We start from the raw sequence: 18,049 nt of genomic DNA on the forward strand, positions 1-18,049 counted from the left end.
CCAGCCGTGATGTTCATTGTTGTCTCAACTGCTTGAGTCAGGTGTCGGATGGCACGGCTGTTTGCCATCGGGCCCCAGAGGGGGACAAGTCCTTTCATAGCATCGATGAATTGTGCTCCTGTTGAGTCGGCTTGTTCGATGTCCTTGGCTCGTTTTTGTCTGTGGTGATTTGCTGGTGCCACATAAGTCGGAGGAAGGATAAAGGAAATGAAACAAGTGCCCCCCCAGCCTTTGGGGAGCCAGGTGTAAGCCTTCGTGCCACAGACAAAATACGTGTTTGGAGATGCCACAAAGGAAGGTGGGTCGGCGGAGTCCAGAGTTCTGGAAAACCGGCAGGCACTGTGGCCTACCAGCTGAGTCCCAAGCCCTTCCATGCACATGTGGCCGGTGACGTTGATGACTGACAGGGCCACAGTCAGAGTGGCAGCCGTTCGTTTTCGCAGGTAGGAGAAGGTGGTTCTGGTCGGATTATTGAACACTTGCATTTCAACTTGTTCTTTAGCAGGGATGTCCAAGTGGATTGTGTTGTTGTTGGTCTGCGGGCAGAAGTGTGTCTTTGTTCTGTTCCGCCAGACCCCGTGGTAGAAATGCGTTACCGTTTTGCTGGAGGTGGCATTGTCCTTAAAGCTTTCTTGCAGAAGCATCAGCCAGGCAAGACAGGAACCGTGAACTGAGAAAGGTGAAGGGATGAATGGTATCGAGTGTCCAGTGGCGTGGGGTAGCAACCCACAGATCCAACAGTTGGTGGCATTGGTGGCAAGGTTGTGCTGGTGAAGTAGTTGTACGAAGGAGTTATTCCAAAATTCCTTTCGCCTCTCTCTGAGTTGGGGAGAGAGCGAGATCAGATAATGTTCCTTCATGGTGGTAGGCTGGACAGTGGTCAGGAATGTTTCGTGAGCAGGTGCATTTTCTTCCACAATCCAGAGTGTGGTCATGAGGAGAAAGCAGAAGAGGATTGTGATGAAGAGCGCAATAGTCTTTGGGCTATGGAGTCTGTCTGCTTTTGGGTTTCTGTGGTGGGTATTTCCTGTTGCCTTCATCATCTTCTTATTTGGCGCTTCCATCATCTTCTTATCTGGCGCTTCCATCATCTTCAAGGGGCTCGGTAGCGGGCAGAACCACAGACTTTGTTTTGCTTCTCTCCGGGTAACCCTTGGTAGTGTTTAGGTCACCGTTCTGAGATTTAACTCAGTCCGTGGTCTACTTAGCCGAGACTCCCTCCTTTCGACGCAGGAAATACCCTTCTTTTGATGGCACTGTGGGATCAGAGAATTTTGAAAGTTCAAGTGTGTCGGTATCAGGATAGCAGGTTAGTGACGGTCGGTCCTTGTTCAGGAGCTCTTCTTGGTTGTCGATGTTTTCGGTCGAGGTCAGGGTCGAGGAGATCTTCTTACAGTGGTGTGCATGCAGCCAGTTGCGTTTTCCCTCCACCCGTAGTGCTTTTCGGGTGGTGATGAGGACTTGCCAGGGGCCCGTCCACCGGGGTTCCAGACTCTTGGCACGCTGGAAGTTCCGGATCAGGATGAAATCCCCAGGCTGAATGGTGTGTCCGGGACCCCTGGAAGTGTCAGGGATGGCATGCAGCACCTGTTGATGGATAACAGACAGCGTTTTAGTCAACTGACATAAGTAATCAGACATTAGGACGTCCGGGACGTCATGAATGGAAGTTGGTTTCGGTGCAGACCAGACATTCATAGGCCGGCCGAAAACAACCTCGTATGGCGTCAAGTGGTGTTTGGTGGGGGTGGAACGCATTGAAAGCAATGCCAGGGGGAGTGCGTCTGGCCACTTCAGTCCTGTGGTAGCTACTATTTTGGCCAATTTTAGTTTCAGTGTGGCGTTATGTCGTTCAACTAGTCCAGCGGATTGGGGGTGGAAGACTGCGTGGAACTTTTGTTTTACACCCAACCCCTTCAAAATGAGTTGGATAACTTCGGCTACGAAGTGGGGGCCATTGTCGCTCCACAAAATTCGACAAAGGCCGTAACGGGGGAAAAACTCCTTTAACAGTACTTTTGCTGTGGCCATAGCAGTGTTGTCACGGGTTGGATATGCTTCCACCCATTTGCTAAATGCGCATACCACCACAAGTACATATTTCAGGCCTTGACATCTGTCTAGTTGGATGTAGTCCATCTGCAGGACTTCAAACGGGTGATTCGGGACCCCAAACCCTCCCCGGGGTACTACAGTTCCTTTCCCGGGATTGTGTTGCAGGCATATCAAACATTGTTGGACCAGGCGTTTGGCGGACTCTGTGATCTTATCATTGTGCCAAACTCTGGAGACAAGTTCAATCATAGGGGCTGATCCTATGTGGGCAGGGGAATGTGCCATAGTCAGTATGGGAATCAGATATGAGTCAGGTAACAACCATTTGTTTGTGTCTTTTGTCCGCCAGCAGCCTTCGTCATCTTTCAATCCCACCCGTGTCCATTCAGTCAGTTCGTGTTGTGTGCTAGCCATTTGAATGTCTCTGATAGTGTCCCTAGCGTCAGACCATTTTTCTGCTTGTGACCTGGTCACGTACATGCGTGTTGTCGTCCTATTTTCAGCTGTCGTTCGGGCAGTGAGGTCGGCTAGTGCATTTCCCTGTCCAATAATGTCTGTCACCTTTTTGTGTGCCTGGCATTTGATGACTGCAAGCTTTTTGGGGAGAAGGACGGCTTCGATCAAGGTGGAGACTAGATCCCCGTGCAAAATGGGGGTGCCGTGTGAGGTCAAGAATCCCCTCTCCCTCCAAAGGAGCCCAAAATGGTGAACCACCCCGAAGGCATACTGGCTGTCGGTGTAAATGTTTTCTGTGGTTCCTGCTGCTAGAATACAGGCTCGTGTCAGGGCAATCAGTTCCGCTGCCTGGGCAGATCGTTGCGTTATGCGGGCTGTCTCGACTACAGTTCGAGCCGTGGTGACTGCATAGGCAGCTGAAGTGGTGCCATCGGGGAGTTTGATGCAAGAACCGTCCACCCACAGCTCTCCGTCGGGGTTGGGGAAGGCCGTGTCTCTGAGGTCAACCCTACTTCTGGTCTGTTCGTCTGTGAGGGTCACACAGTCGTGTACAGGGTGCGCATTGGGATCGTTTTCTGGTAAGGGCAGCAGGGTTGCTGGGTTCAGTGTGGTGCATCTCTTCAGAGTGATGTGGGGTGCGAGCAGAGTCAGTTCGTATCCTGTCAGTCGTGCACTCGTCAGGTGTTGCGTTTTGGTTTGGTTTAGGAGGGTGTCAACTGCATGGGGTACCAGTACTGTGAGGGAATTCGAGAGCACGATCCCCTCACTCTGTCGGATAGAGATCGCAGCAGCAGCTACGGCTCGAAGGCAAGCAGGCAGGGCTCTGGCTACAGGGTCAAGAGTGGCTGAGAAGTAAGCGCATGGTCGTTGCTTTGAGCCGATGGACTGGGTCAGGACAGATAAAGCGCACCCCTCCCTTTCATGGGTGTAAAGGGAGAAGGGCTTTGTGTAATCGGGGGTACCCAACACAGGGGCCGAGCAGAGGGCATCTCGTAGTTGCATAAAAGAAGCCTGACACTCAGGGGTCCAAGGGAGTGGGAGAGGGATGTCCTTTGCTAACAATGAAAGCAGTGGTTTTACTACAAGGCTAAAGTTGGGTAACCACTGCCGGCAGAAGGAGGTGAGGCCTAGTAGGGAGCGGACCTGTTTCTGGGTCTTAGGGACGGGGGTGTCGAGAATGGTTTGGATCCGGTCAGGAGTCAATTTCCTTCCGTCTTTGGACAAAAGGTGGCCTAGGTAGGTGACCTGGGGTTGGCAGAATTGCAACTTCTTCTTAGAGACCTTGTGGCCATTTTCTGCAAGGAAATGCAGGAGTTGAATGGTGGCTGTGACAGCTAGTGGAGTGGTGTCGGGTGCCAGGAGGATGTCATCGACATATTGTACTAACACCACTCCATCGGGTAACTGGACTTGATCCAGTTGTCTCTTGAGGGCCTGGCTGTAGATGCTAGGGCTCTCTGTGTAGCCCTGGGGTGCTCGGCAGAACCTATATGAGCGGGCTTTTAGGGTGAAACCGAAGAGATATCGGCTGTCTGGGTGGATGGGGATGGAAAAGAATGCGTTTTTGAGGTCAATGACAGTGAAGGTGGTGGCAGTGGAGGGAATCAAAGTCAGGATGGTGGTAATGTCCGAGACCACAGGGTACTGGGGTACCACCACTTTGTTGATCTCTCGAAGGTCAATGATGAAGCGGTATGCTTTCTCATCTCCTTCTCCCTGTTTCTTAATGATGGGCAAGATTGGGCTGTTGCAAACGTTGCTAACTACTTCCTCTACCACTCCTGCGTCTATCAGTGATTGGATGATTTCTACCAATGCCTTCTCGCCCTCGGGCGATATCCGATATTTTGGAAGTTTTGGGAGTGTTGCATCTGGTCGAACAGTGATGTGCACTGGGTCAATCATCATGCGCCCTACGTCCGAATCCGTTTTGGCCCACAGATACGGAGGCAGAGTGTCAAGCAGGGAAGTGTCAGCGTCGGTGATGGAAAACATGTGTCTGGGGGGGCAATGTCTAAGCAGAACAGGATTGTCGTAAAGGAAAACTCGGACTCCATCTTGAGAACATCTAATCGTTGCTCGGAAGTGTTTCAATAAGTCGAGTCCCATAATTGCGTCAGGGCTATTGGAGGAAAGCAAAAACGTAGTGTCAGTGGTGTTGTTTTCTAAGTCAAAGAGGATTGGGGCGGACAAAGGGTTAGTGGAGGGCGTCCCATCGAAACCTGTCGATGTTATTAGTGAGCCAGACAAGGGTGCCCTTGGAATCAGTCGTTTAGATAATGCACTACGTGTTGCGCCAGTGTCTACCAGGAATGGTGACTTTGTACCCAAGACCTTAGCAGTGACATAAGGGCCTTGCTGGTCAACATGGAGCTCGACTGGATCCCTCCCTTGCCCTAGGCAGTCCTATGCAAAGTCATGAACATCATCGTAGTCAGATTGCTGGCATTGGTTCTGTCGGGGTCGATCAAATGTGTTTGGCCTACTTGATCTATCATTAGTTGCGTTGTTTGGGGGCCCTCGCTGTGGTCCCCTATTTCTTGGTTCGTTTGCTGAATCTCTAGGATCTCTATTTCTGGTGAGTTCCAAAAGAACCGGGCACTGAGATTTCCAGTGGCCCGATCCTTTACAGAAGGCACACTGGTCCTCTCTAATGTCTGTACGTCCAATGTGGGGAGTTGAAGCACGGTCTTTGGGAGGTGCCGTTTTAGGGACGTTCATCTGATGGTTTCCCCGGTATTGGTCTCGTCCCAGAGTCACCCCTTGCAGTTGAGCCATCATCACCCTCTCCTTTAATTCTTTCTTCTTTCTCTCTGTTGTTCTATCGTTTTCGTTTTTCTGATGTTCATAATATTGGGCCATCTGGAGGATAGCCGTAGGTTTGGAGGCTGCCCAACTACTTTCGCTGGCCTGCAGTTTCTGCGAGACCTCCGGTGATAAGCCCTTAACGTAATTCTGGACAAACAGATGGTGTCCGGTTGCAGTGGTCAGGTCCTGGCCGCTGTAATCGGAGAACACCGTTTCAAACCGGGAGAAGTATTCCGATACATCCTCCTGAGGTTTCTGGCGACAAGCCGTTACTATCGACCAGTCCACTTTCTTTTCTGGGATCAGGGTTTTTAATTTCTGCACGATTTTATCCGGGAGGTCTAAAATGGCTTTCAAAGGCTTTTGTCCGGGTTCTCGTTGTCTGTCTATGCCATCAAGTTGTGACCAGTTATGTCCAAACAGCTCAGAGTGGTCGACTTTCCGGATTTGCTTCCACACATCAGCTGGTAGACATAACCCGAAAAACAAGTCGATGTCAGCTAGAGTCATAATCGTCGATCCTAGGGCCGTACCTAACTCAGTATAGAAGGCAGTGGGGTTTTTACGTAGATCAGGCAGAGATTTCCGGAAGGTCAGAATCTCTTGCCGGTCCCATGGTTGGTAGACCCAATTGTACACTACCCTTCCCTTTGCATCTTTGTTGTTTGCGTCATCGTGAGTCCCTTCACCTCGTGGAGGAACCCAGTAAGGGGCAGCCTCTCGTATCGGCATCATAGTGTTAGGTCGTTCAGTTTGTGGGTCGGTTGCTACGGATGTAGTGGATTCGATTTTCGGCTTTTGTTCAGTGAGGTGGCGGAAAACCTCAAGCGTACGCGTAAGGAGGTCCGTCACATCACTCTCACTCTCATCCCCGATATCAACCTTCCGGTACAGAGTCGTTAGGCTCTGTGGACCTTTTTCTTGATATCGGTCCTCGTATGCGTTTAAGACGTGGTAACACAGTTGTACAGTAAAGTGTCGTCTGTGACTCCCAGTATAAGAATTAAATACATCCGTGACGGACTCTTCATCCTCCCTCTTCTCTACCAGTATCTTTGCTATCTTGTCGACCCCTGCTCGTTCGTGTTTGCTTAGTCTATATGCTCTAGCAGGACCAACCCTTCGGGCTTCTGGGTCGCCCAGCGTTGTCGTTTGCGTAGCATCTAATACAAGGAGTTCAGCCGGCACGGAGGCCATGGGGGCTGAAGCCGTGGTGCTACTCTCGCTGGTACCTGGGGATAGTGGGTGTTGGGCTAAGGGTTGGGAAGGGGCATATGGAGGGGGCATGTGGATGATCGGAGGACCTAGCAGCAGATCATCGTTGGTTCGCTGTTTTGAGTGTAATTCAGGGTAGAGCGTGGAGGGAGTTCTAACCAGACACTGGCTTGATGTTTCTATTTCTAGCTTCTGTTTGGTATCCTCTCTTTCTTTTATCTCTTTCTCTAGTTTCTGGGCCGCTAGGTGGGCTGCTTTCCGCAGCTCTTTTCCCAACCTACTCTCAGTTCTCTTTTTGCGTTGTTCGGCTTCTTTTCGCCACATGCCGAAGCTGTCAAGCATAGTGGACGTCGTCTTGTTTTTACCAAGGGCTGTTTCTAGTGCGATTATTCTATCACTTTCGAAGGATCCTATCAGTGGCCACTGACTTTCTCGATCCTTTTTCGTATATTTATGCCACAGCTGGCTATAGGCTATAGCGACTAATCCATGCTTCGTGAACATGTCCTTATTAGGGGTGCCTTCCAGCGGAGCCGGATGGTTCATCTCTAATAAGCGGTCCGGGCTAAACAGGCTACTAACCAGTGGGGAGAAGACAGGCATGACGGATCACAATGGGATAATAGTCAGCACTACCTATCTTATCACTGCGCGCAAAGACTAGACAGAATATTTCTATTCTACGTTGTTTGCACGTAGTGAATACCTCATGAACCAATCTTGAGCAATCAATGTTAGGTCAAAAATAAAAAATCAATATGGTCAATGGGGAGAATAAGTAGGCTCGCAAAGGTTCGCGTCACCTACCCTTTCACTATCTGTAAAGAGGGGACCTATTCTTCCCTGTTTGCAGACAGAGAATCTCCAGAAAACAATCTATAACAGTTAATCAATGGGGGGAAGGGGCAATTGTTCAGTGGGGGAGAAAGATAGGTCCGACGGGTGCGTACCTATCCTTCGCTGTTTATAAAGGGAGAGCCTGTTGTTTCTCCGTTTGTAGACAGTGAATCTCCAATAAATTAACAAAAAGTAATACTAGTATTTTCTCATCAATTATCAATCACTTTCAATTATCAATCACTTTCGCAATTTGTCGTGTTTACACGACCTTACCCGGACCGCATGGACAGTTTCTTGTCTTCCGAATCCAGCGCCCGATCGTCCTCTTCTCTTCGTACTTCTCGTGGCACTCCTGATGGTTCCCAGTCAGGACCGCAGATCACTCGAGAGAGGTCTGTTCGGAACCAGTGAAGTTCGGATGATCGGCTGTCAGACGAGGGTCTATCGGACAGGGTACCTTCCGATCGTTGCAGTCGTTCACTCTGTCGTCAGGACCTCTCCCACTGGATCCACGAGTCGCTGATGGGCCCCAAGTTTGGGACGCCAATTGTAAAAAAGGGTTCCAAAGACACCCGGTAACCAAAGACCCTTTTATGTTGCCCGGCGGTATCGCCTCTATGACCCACCAATATTAATCAATGAAGAAGCAGGCGCTGGAGACTGGAAGGCAGGAAACGAGGATTTATTCTCTCCGGAGGAGAACACATCAATTCAGACAGCAAGTATCGTCACGAGGTGCTCTAACCACATCTCTGAGGCCTGGCCTCTTATACTAGGGTTTATGACCTTTATTGCACATAACACATTCTCGCAACACGTTGATAGTTGAAAGAACATCCTCGGAATCTACCCTTCAGGCCCGTTCCCACATACATTTACAGTTGGATTCCCCACCCCGGTCACAACAGGTGATGGTTGCCGAACAGCAGGGCATTCCGCCGATTCACGGAATGCATGGGGTTGATCGGATCTCATAGGGTGGGGGCTTTGATCGGTTCGAGGGTCTTTTGATGGGGAGGGGAAGCTTCCTACTGTACGGGGTAATAAACAGTATCCGCAGGGCCAGGTGGCGGCCTGGGAACAAGGAAGACAAACGGGGACACAGGAAAAGGGGGTTTGCATCAAAAGGATCTGAGGCCATGAAAGGAATGAGGGGAGGTGCCGCGCTGGGAACAGGATGGGATTCCGTGGTGAAGCTGCGCTGAAGGGGGGTTTATGACCCAAGGCATGAGAGAGCGGGGGTTGTCAGTGTGCGGGGGGATGCTTGCGAGGTTAAGAGAGAGAGAGAGACGCGCTGGCTATCAGCGAGGGGCAGGGAGGCCATGGTGCTCAAAATGGCTGCCGCTTACGCGCACGAATGGGCTTGGAAAGGGGCAAGATGGCGCCGATAATGTTGACGTTTTGCAGTCTAATCTTTAACAGGTTGGTGGTGCTCTGGTGAGCTGATTCTATCTGGTCTGAAAATCCGGTCATTACAGTAGGCTACTACTTTTGACACTGAGATAATTTTGTTACTTTCAGTTCATAAGTTGCACGCCTTCAAATATAGCACTATGCTCTATTTACCAGCATCAAGGAGCTGCAAGCAAATTGTAAGCCATAGGTTTAGGTCCACATGCATCAAGCATTTTTGTAGTCGCAAACGGTGCGATTACTTAAAATCGGCCGTTTGCGAATGCAAAAGTGCTTTTTGGGATGCATGAAGCAATTTTAGAATTCGTAACATTGTTGCGAGTTCTAAAATTGCGGGTGCTTTTATGAAGTCGCAGATGTGCGATTTCTTAAAGGCAATGCATCATTACTTTCACAAGTTGAAAGTCGCAATTAGGGTGCCAAATTTACCGAGTGGTTGAACCACTCGGTAAATTTGGAAAAAGTGTTTAAAATGCTGCAAATGTTTTTTTTTCTACATTCATGTTTCACACACACATGTCCTTAGGACATGTGTGCGTAAAACATGATGCGAAAAATAAATTTCAGGGGTGCATGGGGGGGTCCTTTGGACCCCCCCTGCACCCATGAAATTTTCAAAGTGCCACTCGCAATTTGCTGATGCCTTCCCATTGACTCCTATGGGCCTATTGGCCCATAGGAATCAATAGGAATTGCGAAAATGCACTTAAGAATTCGGTATTCATTTGGGATTCGGTAAAAATTGCGATTTTTACCGAATCCCAAATGAATACCGAAAACAATGATGCATAGCATTTTGCACTTCCTAATTTGCGATTCCTTATTTTTCGCAAATTAGGAAGTGCAAAATGTAACAATGATGCATGTGGGCCTTAGATCCTTATTGTTTTTTTCTCAATCTGTTGTTCTTTTAAGATTACGAAGAAGGGTTCCTTTGAGAAGTAATGCATTCTTATTAGTGCAGACAACCACAATCACCATGCCTTAGATTTTATAGCCTGACTTTGTGTTTTTCCCGACCGCTCATTTTTGACATATAAAGATATAATGAGGGCTCACAGTTTTCACAGATTTTTACATAAAAATAGAGACCGAGAACACAATGTTTCCAGTCTGTATTTATTTTTAAAAGCAGAAAAATACTGAAAACTATACTTCTTGTGAGTGACTCGCCATGCTGTCTTCATGAACTCCAGGACAACAGCTGAGCAGACAAACAGAATGGGGTCTTATAAAAAAGGTTGAGATTTACCTAAACACAGTCATAAGTTAAGATATATTTGTAGTATAATGCCGATATTTACCTGTGGGTGTTTTGCTATATTTGGCTGCTCATTTTGCTAATGCACGACAGGCATCATAGTATGAGTGCATTTTTATCAATTAAATAAATCTATAACTATACCAGTCGACATACAATGGAATATTGAACATAAAATTAATAAATAAATAAAACCACTTACCTTGGATTCAGCGATGAGACGAGCACAATGTAAGTGGCTTTATTTATTTTTATGTTCACTATCCCATTGTATGTCGACTTCCACCCCACCGTGCGTACGTGCACGGGGCACCACTGGATAAATACCATTGGATGAATACAGACTGAAATTTTAAATAACATAAACACCATGAAATCGGGAGCCCTACATATAATGTACACATCTGGACCTGGCTTTTCACTGCTGGGTCACCCCCAAACATTTTGCCTTCACCCTTCCTGTTTTGCTGAATTTGTTTTTGTTGGCTTCAGGACTCTCTCCACTTTAGTACTGCTCACTAGTGCTAAAGTGCATGCACACTCTCCCTAAATCATGGTATCCTGGCGATGAATGGCGCCAGTGGTGGCCCTAGAATATGTCACCCCCGGTCAACTCTGTAACCACTGTGAAAAACCTCAGGATCAAACTGGACGCTGACATATCCATGAAGTCGCAGGTCCAAACGGTGGCCGGCACATGTTTCCGCCTACTGAAAATGTTGAGGAACTTCCTACCTTTACTCTCAGTCCCACACAGGAAGCCAGTTGTCCAAGCCTTGATTACATCCATGCTGGACTACGTCAAGGTACTGTACCTTGGTCTTCCTGACTACCTACGAGGTCACCTACAGGTGGTTCAAAATGTGGCAGCCAGAGCCGTACTCATGGTTGACCCCAGTACATGCATGACCCCCCTCCTGAGGTCCCTGCATTGGCTACCGGTGCAGAAGCGGATCCACTTTAAAGTTTATTTTGGCTTTCAACGCACTTGCATTAGGAACAGGATTCAGCATTATGCCCCACTTAGGACCTTGAAGACCTCCTTAAAGCAGCTGTCGACCATCCCAAAGTTTTCCCGCTCACACATGGATGGTCATTCCTTTCAAGTGGTGGCTACTCAGCTATGGAAAAGTCTGCCACACTCCCTAAGACAGGTGCAGGATCTCTTGGTCTTTAGGAGAAAATTAAAGACCTTGCTTTTCCAATATTAGAATGAGTTCTACCTGCCTTGTTGCACACTGCCGGTCCAGTGGTCATTTTAGCGCCGGGACACTCTGTGGAGTAGATGCGTGCTTTATAAGTGCCCAGTAAGTGCTTACATCTGATTGGATTTTTTAGTTCCTTATACATCCCTAGTAAAGTGGCACTACGTGTACCCAGTGCCTGTAAAATAAATGTTGCTCGTGGGCCTGCAGCACTGCTTGTGCCTCCTACTTAAACATGTCTTAGTCCTGCCATTGCAGCCTGTGTGCAGTTTTAAACTACCATTTCGGTCTGGCAAAATAAATTATTTGTCAATGTTTCTCTTTAATACATATAAGTAACTCTGAGGTAGGCCCTAGACAGCCTTTATGGGAGGGTGCAGAGCAATAAAACAATGGAACATATAGCTTTAAGTTGTACATGTCCTGGTAGTTAAAACACTTCTAAACTCATTCTTCACAACTGTAATGCCTACTACCTCTCCTATAGGATAACATTGGATTACCTTATTATGTTTAATAAATGTAAATAGTGATAACTTTTGATTGGTAGCAGGTAGGAAGGGCATGTTTACAATCAGATGAATTGTAATTTAAAGTCCTTTTTAATGGTAAAGTCGAATTAAAAGTCACAATTCTGAAAATGCCACTTTTACTTATTTATTTATTTATTTATTTATAAAGTTTTATAGAAAGTTGTCATTTCCTTGCTCTAACCATTTGGTGAATGCAGCCTGTCAAATGACTAGGTTAGCTGGCAGTTGGCTTTTGTGTATTCCTCCCAGACAGTATCACAAAGACGGCTTAGGTGGGGGCAGGATGTGCCCTCCTGACAGGATGGGTGGGGCGGAGTTGTCACCTAACATACTTGCACTTCAAAGGAGTTGCCTCAGCACACTCACATAGGGTTTCACTAACCTTTCGTAACCCCAGACATCCTGGATCCATGGCACAGACGAAGGAAATTCCAGAAGCAGATGTGGAGGGAAGTCTAGAGGTTTCTCCCACTTCAAAGCTGACACAGGTATACATATTGTACCCCCAGAATAACTCTTGAGTACACTCCTGGATCTTTGGACACTAAAGAAGAAGGACTGCCTGCTGTCTGCTACAGGAATGCCCTGCTGGTTAAGGCCTGTCCTGCTGTCTGAGAAGACCAGACCTGTTTCCTTCATCCCAGGCTACCTGAATGTCTCCAAGGGTCAGCTGGCTGACCTCCTGTTCTGAACCAAAGGGACACAACAGGCTCCTGACCGGTGGCTTCCTTGGAACTGACACAGCGTGAAGCATCTTGACACAAGTCCTTGCATTGCCCGCTGACCAGTGGCTTTATTGGAACAAACACAGCGTGCACCTCAACACTAGACCTCGCATTGTAGCTCCTGCTCGATGGCTCCTTGACACTGTGCAGCACAGGGTTATGGACAAGTTAATTTAGAAACTCTTTGGGGTTCACCCTGACAGGGATTGTATTTTATGTTTCACCCCCTTTAACCAATAACCCAATTTCTCACACAGGATATGCTGAATATATGCATAACGAAATAGTGGAGAGATGATGTTTACCTCAAGTACATTCTTCTCAGGTTGCTGCAAAGAAGAACAACATTATCTTTACCGATTCCAAATATGTCTTTAGCGTGGGTCATGACTTTGGGCTCCTCTGGATGCAGCGGTGGGCTTCCTTACCCCTGGATGTGCTCCACTAAAGAACAGCTTCTATGCACAAGGTTTATTGATGATCTTCATTTGCCTCAGGAAGTAGCGAAAGCCAACTGTGCTGGTCATCAATCGACTCAGGACAAAGTGTCCTGTGGGAATTCTCTGGCTGTTAATGTTGCTAAAGTACTGCTTTGTCTGTCATTTCTGATGTATCATTGTATCTGTCTCAACAATGATTAAATCCCTCATGCTCCTGATAATGTACAGCAGCAAATGCCTAAATGTGGAAAGACCCTTTTTAGATGGAATGGATAACTAAATAATTTTGATATTTTAATGCCATGACAAAAATGGCAAAATGGATGCTCCCAGAGTGTTGCTGCCCGACCTGGTTTGACTGTATCATTGTCATGCACATGTCAATTGGAACGATAGGACCCATGCCACAAATACTCACTGGTTTGCACCTTATTTTCCCTCTGCATTGTCATATCCTATGTGCTTAACATCATGAGTGCTGATGGGGGGTGGTGTACTGTCCTGGCACTCTGAAAATGAAGTAATCTAAGACCGTGGTTCCCAAACTGTGCGCCACGGCGCCCCGGCGCGTCATTTGGACTAGCGAGCGGCCCCGCGCTTGTCTTTGAAATGTTGGGAAAATATCTAGTGTTGTAATGTGAACAGTTAGAAAATCATGTATTTTTTCGCCCTGAGTATGTAATGTTTAGGGGGAATTAAAAGCTCTACCGGTAGCGTCAGACAGCTTTATTAGGCCCAGCCGCAGCGCATAAACGCAGGGGACGTAAAAGTGGGACCTGTCAGCCGGCATCAGTAATCATGTTTTGGCACAGCTGCAGCGCAGCATATAGGGGAGTTGAAAGTGCCACTTGTAAAATCAGGAATCATGGTTTGGCCCAAACAGTACAACCGCCATACGCACATATGTGCTTCACGTAGTTTAGGTGGGCCAGGCATAAGACGCACATTCCGAGATGCCAAGCGTAATTGCTGCCTGGATTCCTCCGCAACTCGAGACCATCTTCTTTACACACAAGTAGGTTCACCCATGCGCTTCGTCGGGGCTCGAAATGAAAAATATAATAATAAATAGTGAATGACTTATAAAATAAAATGCGGGCTGCAACACTTGACTTTCCTGGCTTTGGCACATACTTGCTGGCCGTGCTGCATAAGCGTGTGAGCAGCGGGCCCGGCCTGTGCAGCGAGACCAGTAAGTGCCAAAGCCAGGAAAGTCTAGTGTTGCAGCCCGCATTTTAATTTACATGTCCTTGAGGAAGACTGCGGTAGGTAGTGATTAGGGCCGGCTGCTCGGTTCTGACAGATGACATCTCTAAGAAGAGGGTTAGGCCCTAAACTACTTCTTAGAGCTGTCCTCCTTCAGAGCCGAGCAGCCGGCCTTAATCACTGCCGCTTCCTCAATGACATGTAATTTAAAATGCAGGGTGCAGCACTTGGCTTGCCTTTCTTTGGCACTGAGGGGCATATTACCAAGGCGGGCGACATTAACTTTTCGCCGCTATAGCAGCCGTTTTCAAACGCTAAGCGGCGATAATTTCATCGCCCTATTAGCAAGCTGTCACTAACAGCAGAAGAGAATGAAAGAGAAATTACATCAAATTTTCATGCACACACACACACACAAATGCATATGTGTGCGCACACACAGACACGCACACATACATACTCAACCAATTAATAGTTTTTTATTAAATGACTGTTATATTTTTATTTTGTTATGAATATTTGTATAATACCTTCATCAGCTTCATCACAATTAATGTCAGGGAGAAAACTGGAAGTACTCCCAAGGTAGGGCTTACATCCCCGCACCTGTAAAAAAAAAGTGATATGATGGGGAGCCGTGGCCAATGGGCAATTAGGTCAAGGAAGCCGCAGGTAGAAAAAGTTTGGGAAACACTGATCTAAGATATGCAAGGAGACTGAGCTCAAGTACCCGTACCTTCAGTCCTTAGGCCGATGAGAGCCATTTTGAACCAAAGACCTACTCTGAACCTGCATGAAATCTTAAAGCATAGACCTGTGAACCTATCATCCAACCCTCCTACCCCTTTAGCGTTGCCAGGTCGGCATTTGTAATTATTGCTAACAACTGATTTGCTCTCTAATCAGCCTACATTCTCAGCTGAAAGGAGCTCTCTCCACCAGCTCATCTGATACTTGGCGCAACCTGGTACCTCAGTGCAGGAGAAGATCTAGCGAAAGTTATTGCTTCAGCCCATCCCAGATGGCGAGGTCTATACCAAGCCCTTCTCATCACCAGCACTGTGGTTCAGTGCTAAGGACTGCCCGTCTGTATCCATCTATCGCACTGGAATTAAGTCAGTAGCAAAACGCTTTTTATGACAATCATGTCATGCATCAACTCCTTACATTAAACTCTTATCCCACAACCTCTTCTTTCATTAAAAAAATAAAAACGATTCAACAGCACATCAACAACACAAGCCTGCTTCTCCTCTTAGACCCATCCCTTTCTTATAGCACCCCACAGCGACCATTCTTCAAAGCTCTAGCTCTTGCAAATCTCGCTGACAAACTCAACTCCATCAATGCCACCTCCTACGAAGATGGTGTCTTATCCTCACTCTTCGTCAAAACTCACCCTGGAGAACCTCTTTTACCCCTGCTCACCAATTTAGGAGCCTCCTTCACTTAGGGCACCTTCCCAGAAGATATCAAGACAGGCATTATTTTTCTAGCCTTGAACAACCCCACAGTAGATCCTGATAACCTCACCAACTACTGGCTTGACACTATTATCAATAAGATAATTGGAAAAGCGGTCTGTACTCAACTACAATATAACATCAACATGAACCATCTCCAGCACGACTACCAATCTGGCTTCATATAATGCTGCAGCTCAGAGACAGGAACCTTGCAAATCGTAGACGACCGCCTCCTGAACACAGATGAGGATGAACCATGACATTTTAGTCAGGTTTTGACACATACAACCATCCCACCTTCATCCACAAACTGAATTTTTAAATGGAGAACACATTGGAAACAAACCAAAGCAGCCCGGTACCAGCGCTTTCTACTAAAAATAGTAACCCTGTCCCTCACAGATAGCGTCAAAACTGCAGTTCAAGACCTATTAGTCTTGCATCTAGAGAATAACAATGTTCAAGTTCAAGTTCAAGTTCAGGGATTTATATAGCGCACTACTCACCCAGAGGGTCTCAAGGCGCTTTTGGGGGGGGGATCATTTTTTGTCGAATAGCCACGTTTGTGAGTTCTTTTCTGAAGGAGATATGGTTCTGTGTAAGGCGGAGGTGAGTGGGGAGTGAGTTCCAGGTCTTGGCCGCCAAGTAGGAGAAGGATCTACCTCCCATGGTGGATCTTCGGATACCCGGGACTGCAGCGAGGGCTTGATTGGAGGATCTTAGTTGGCGGGTGGGTGTGTAGAAGGACAGTCGAGTGTTGAGGCATTCGGGTCCTAGTTTGTAGAGGGCCTTGAGTGCGTGGTTGAGGAGACGGAACGTTATTCTCTTGTTGACGGGAAGCCAGTGGAGGTCTTTCAGGTGTCCGGTAATGTGATCTTGGCGAGGGATGTCCAAAATGAGTCTCGCTGATGCGTTTTGGATGCGTTGGAGTTTTTTCTGTAATTTGGCTGTGATTCCGGCGTATAGAGTGTTTCCGTAGTCCAGCCGACTCGTGACCAGTGCGTGGGTGACAGCCTCCCTTAATCCACACTGCCCCCAGTGCATTCTACACCACTGGGGACAGTCTGGATTAAGGGTCACAAAAAGTTCATCATCAGTCTGCAGACATATGACTACCGTATCCCCATCCCGATGGCACTCCAGATCACCCATTACTAACTTGCACCATCTTCAAAACTAGCGGCATCACTTATAAAGCCATTATGACCAGCATACCTGGTTAGCTGGCTGTTAAGCTCACCATTTCTGGTGGTTCTCGGCACATCCTTATCCAGGGCACCATCAGAGTAGATTAGAAGTGCAAATAAATCAAAGAGAAGGTATAACGTTTTCTCCATCCAGGACCAGGATCCTGTCTTCATCAGGACTGTCACAATCCTGCCACAGATTAGGAAATAACTGAAAATGCACCTCTTTAAATCACACTACATCATGATGCCGTAACAACCTACTTCTGCTCCCCGAACCTAGCTACCTCTCAGTCATTTGTGAATGCATCAAACCTTTGACCTTGTACGGTGCACTGCTGCCTTTTGACTAGGCTCGCTTTATTCAAACATCACATGCATGCATAAATAGACATAAAATAACACGTGTATTTGTGAAGCACACATTCACCGAGAAGGTTATCTTGGCACTGATTAACAGATGTTTATTGTTACCCACTCAATGATACTCATTTTATTGATCTCTGAATGACGAAAGGCTGAGTGGACTTGCTGGGATTTGAAGCTGTGACCATGAGGTCAAAAACAGACACCAACAGTGGCTGTATTAGTCTACTAACTTGAGGAAATAGAAATTTTATGTGGCCAATGTATCCCCTACATGCACCCTATATATGTATATGTACACTATGTATGTTCATGTCACCATGTACTTCCCCTCTCATGTCTGTAATAATAATGCCTCTGCATTTCCGTCCAATGTTAGCATGTCAGTTACCAAGCCCTCCATGAAAGAAACGTTAATTCTGCACTAAGGCCTATGTTGCCAATGTATTTGCATGCTGCACGTTTAAAAGTCGAGATGCACCCGTTTTGTGGCTCAGCTGAGCCAGGACCCGAATTCAGGCTCCATGCTTCCTGACACTCTGAAAGCTGCAGTTTAGCTATGTATCCCTGACCTCTCACATACTTCCTGCTCAGCCGAGAGGTGCCCAGCCCGGCCTGCCAAGACAGTATTTTGCTTACAGTTATCTGTTCTGCTCCACAGAAAAACATTCCTGCTTAATGAAGAAGGTAAACATATCCCGCCTGCAGATGATAGGGCCTAGCCTTCCTGTCTCCATCCAAGTGATTTACAGAACTCGCATTCATAGAAGGCCCATGGCCCCCACGCAATGCACGAAGAAATATATGCACCCACTGGCTCTTAGTGATGAGCAGCCTTTGCTCGAGCGACCTTTAATTCAGATAATACATCCT

Source organism: Lissotriton vulgaris, chromosome 8 (assembly GCF_964263255.1).
Source record: "Lissotriton vulgaris chromosome 8, aLisVul1.2, whole genome shotgun sequence".
Classification (NCBI taxonomy): Eukaryota; Metazoa; Chordata; class Amphibia; order Caudata; family Salamandridae; genus Lissotriton; species Lissotriton vulgaris.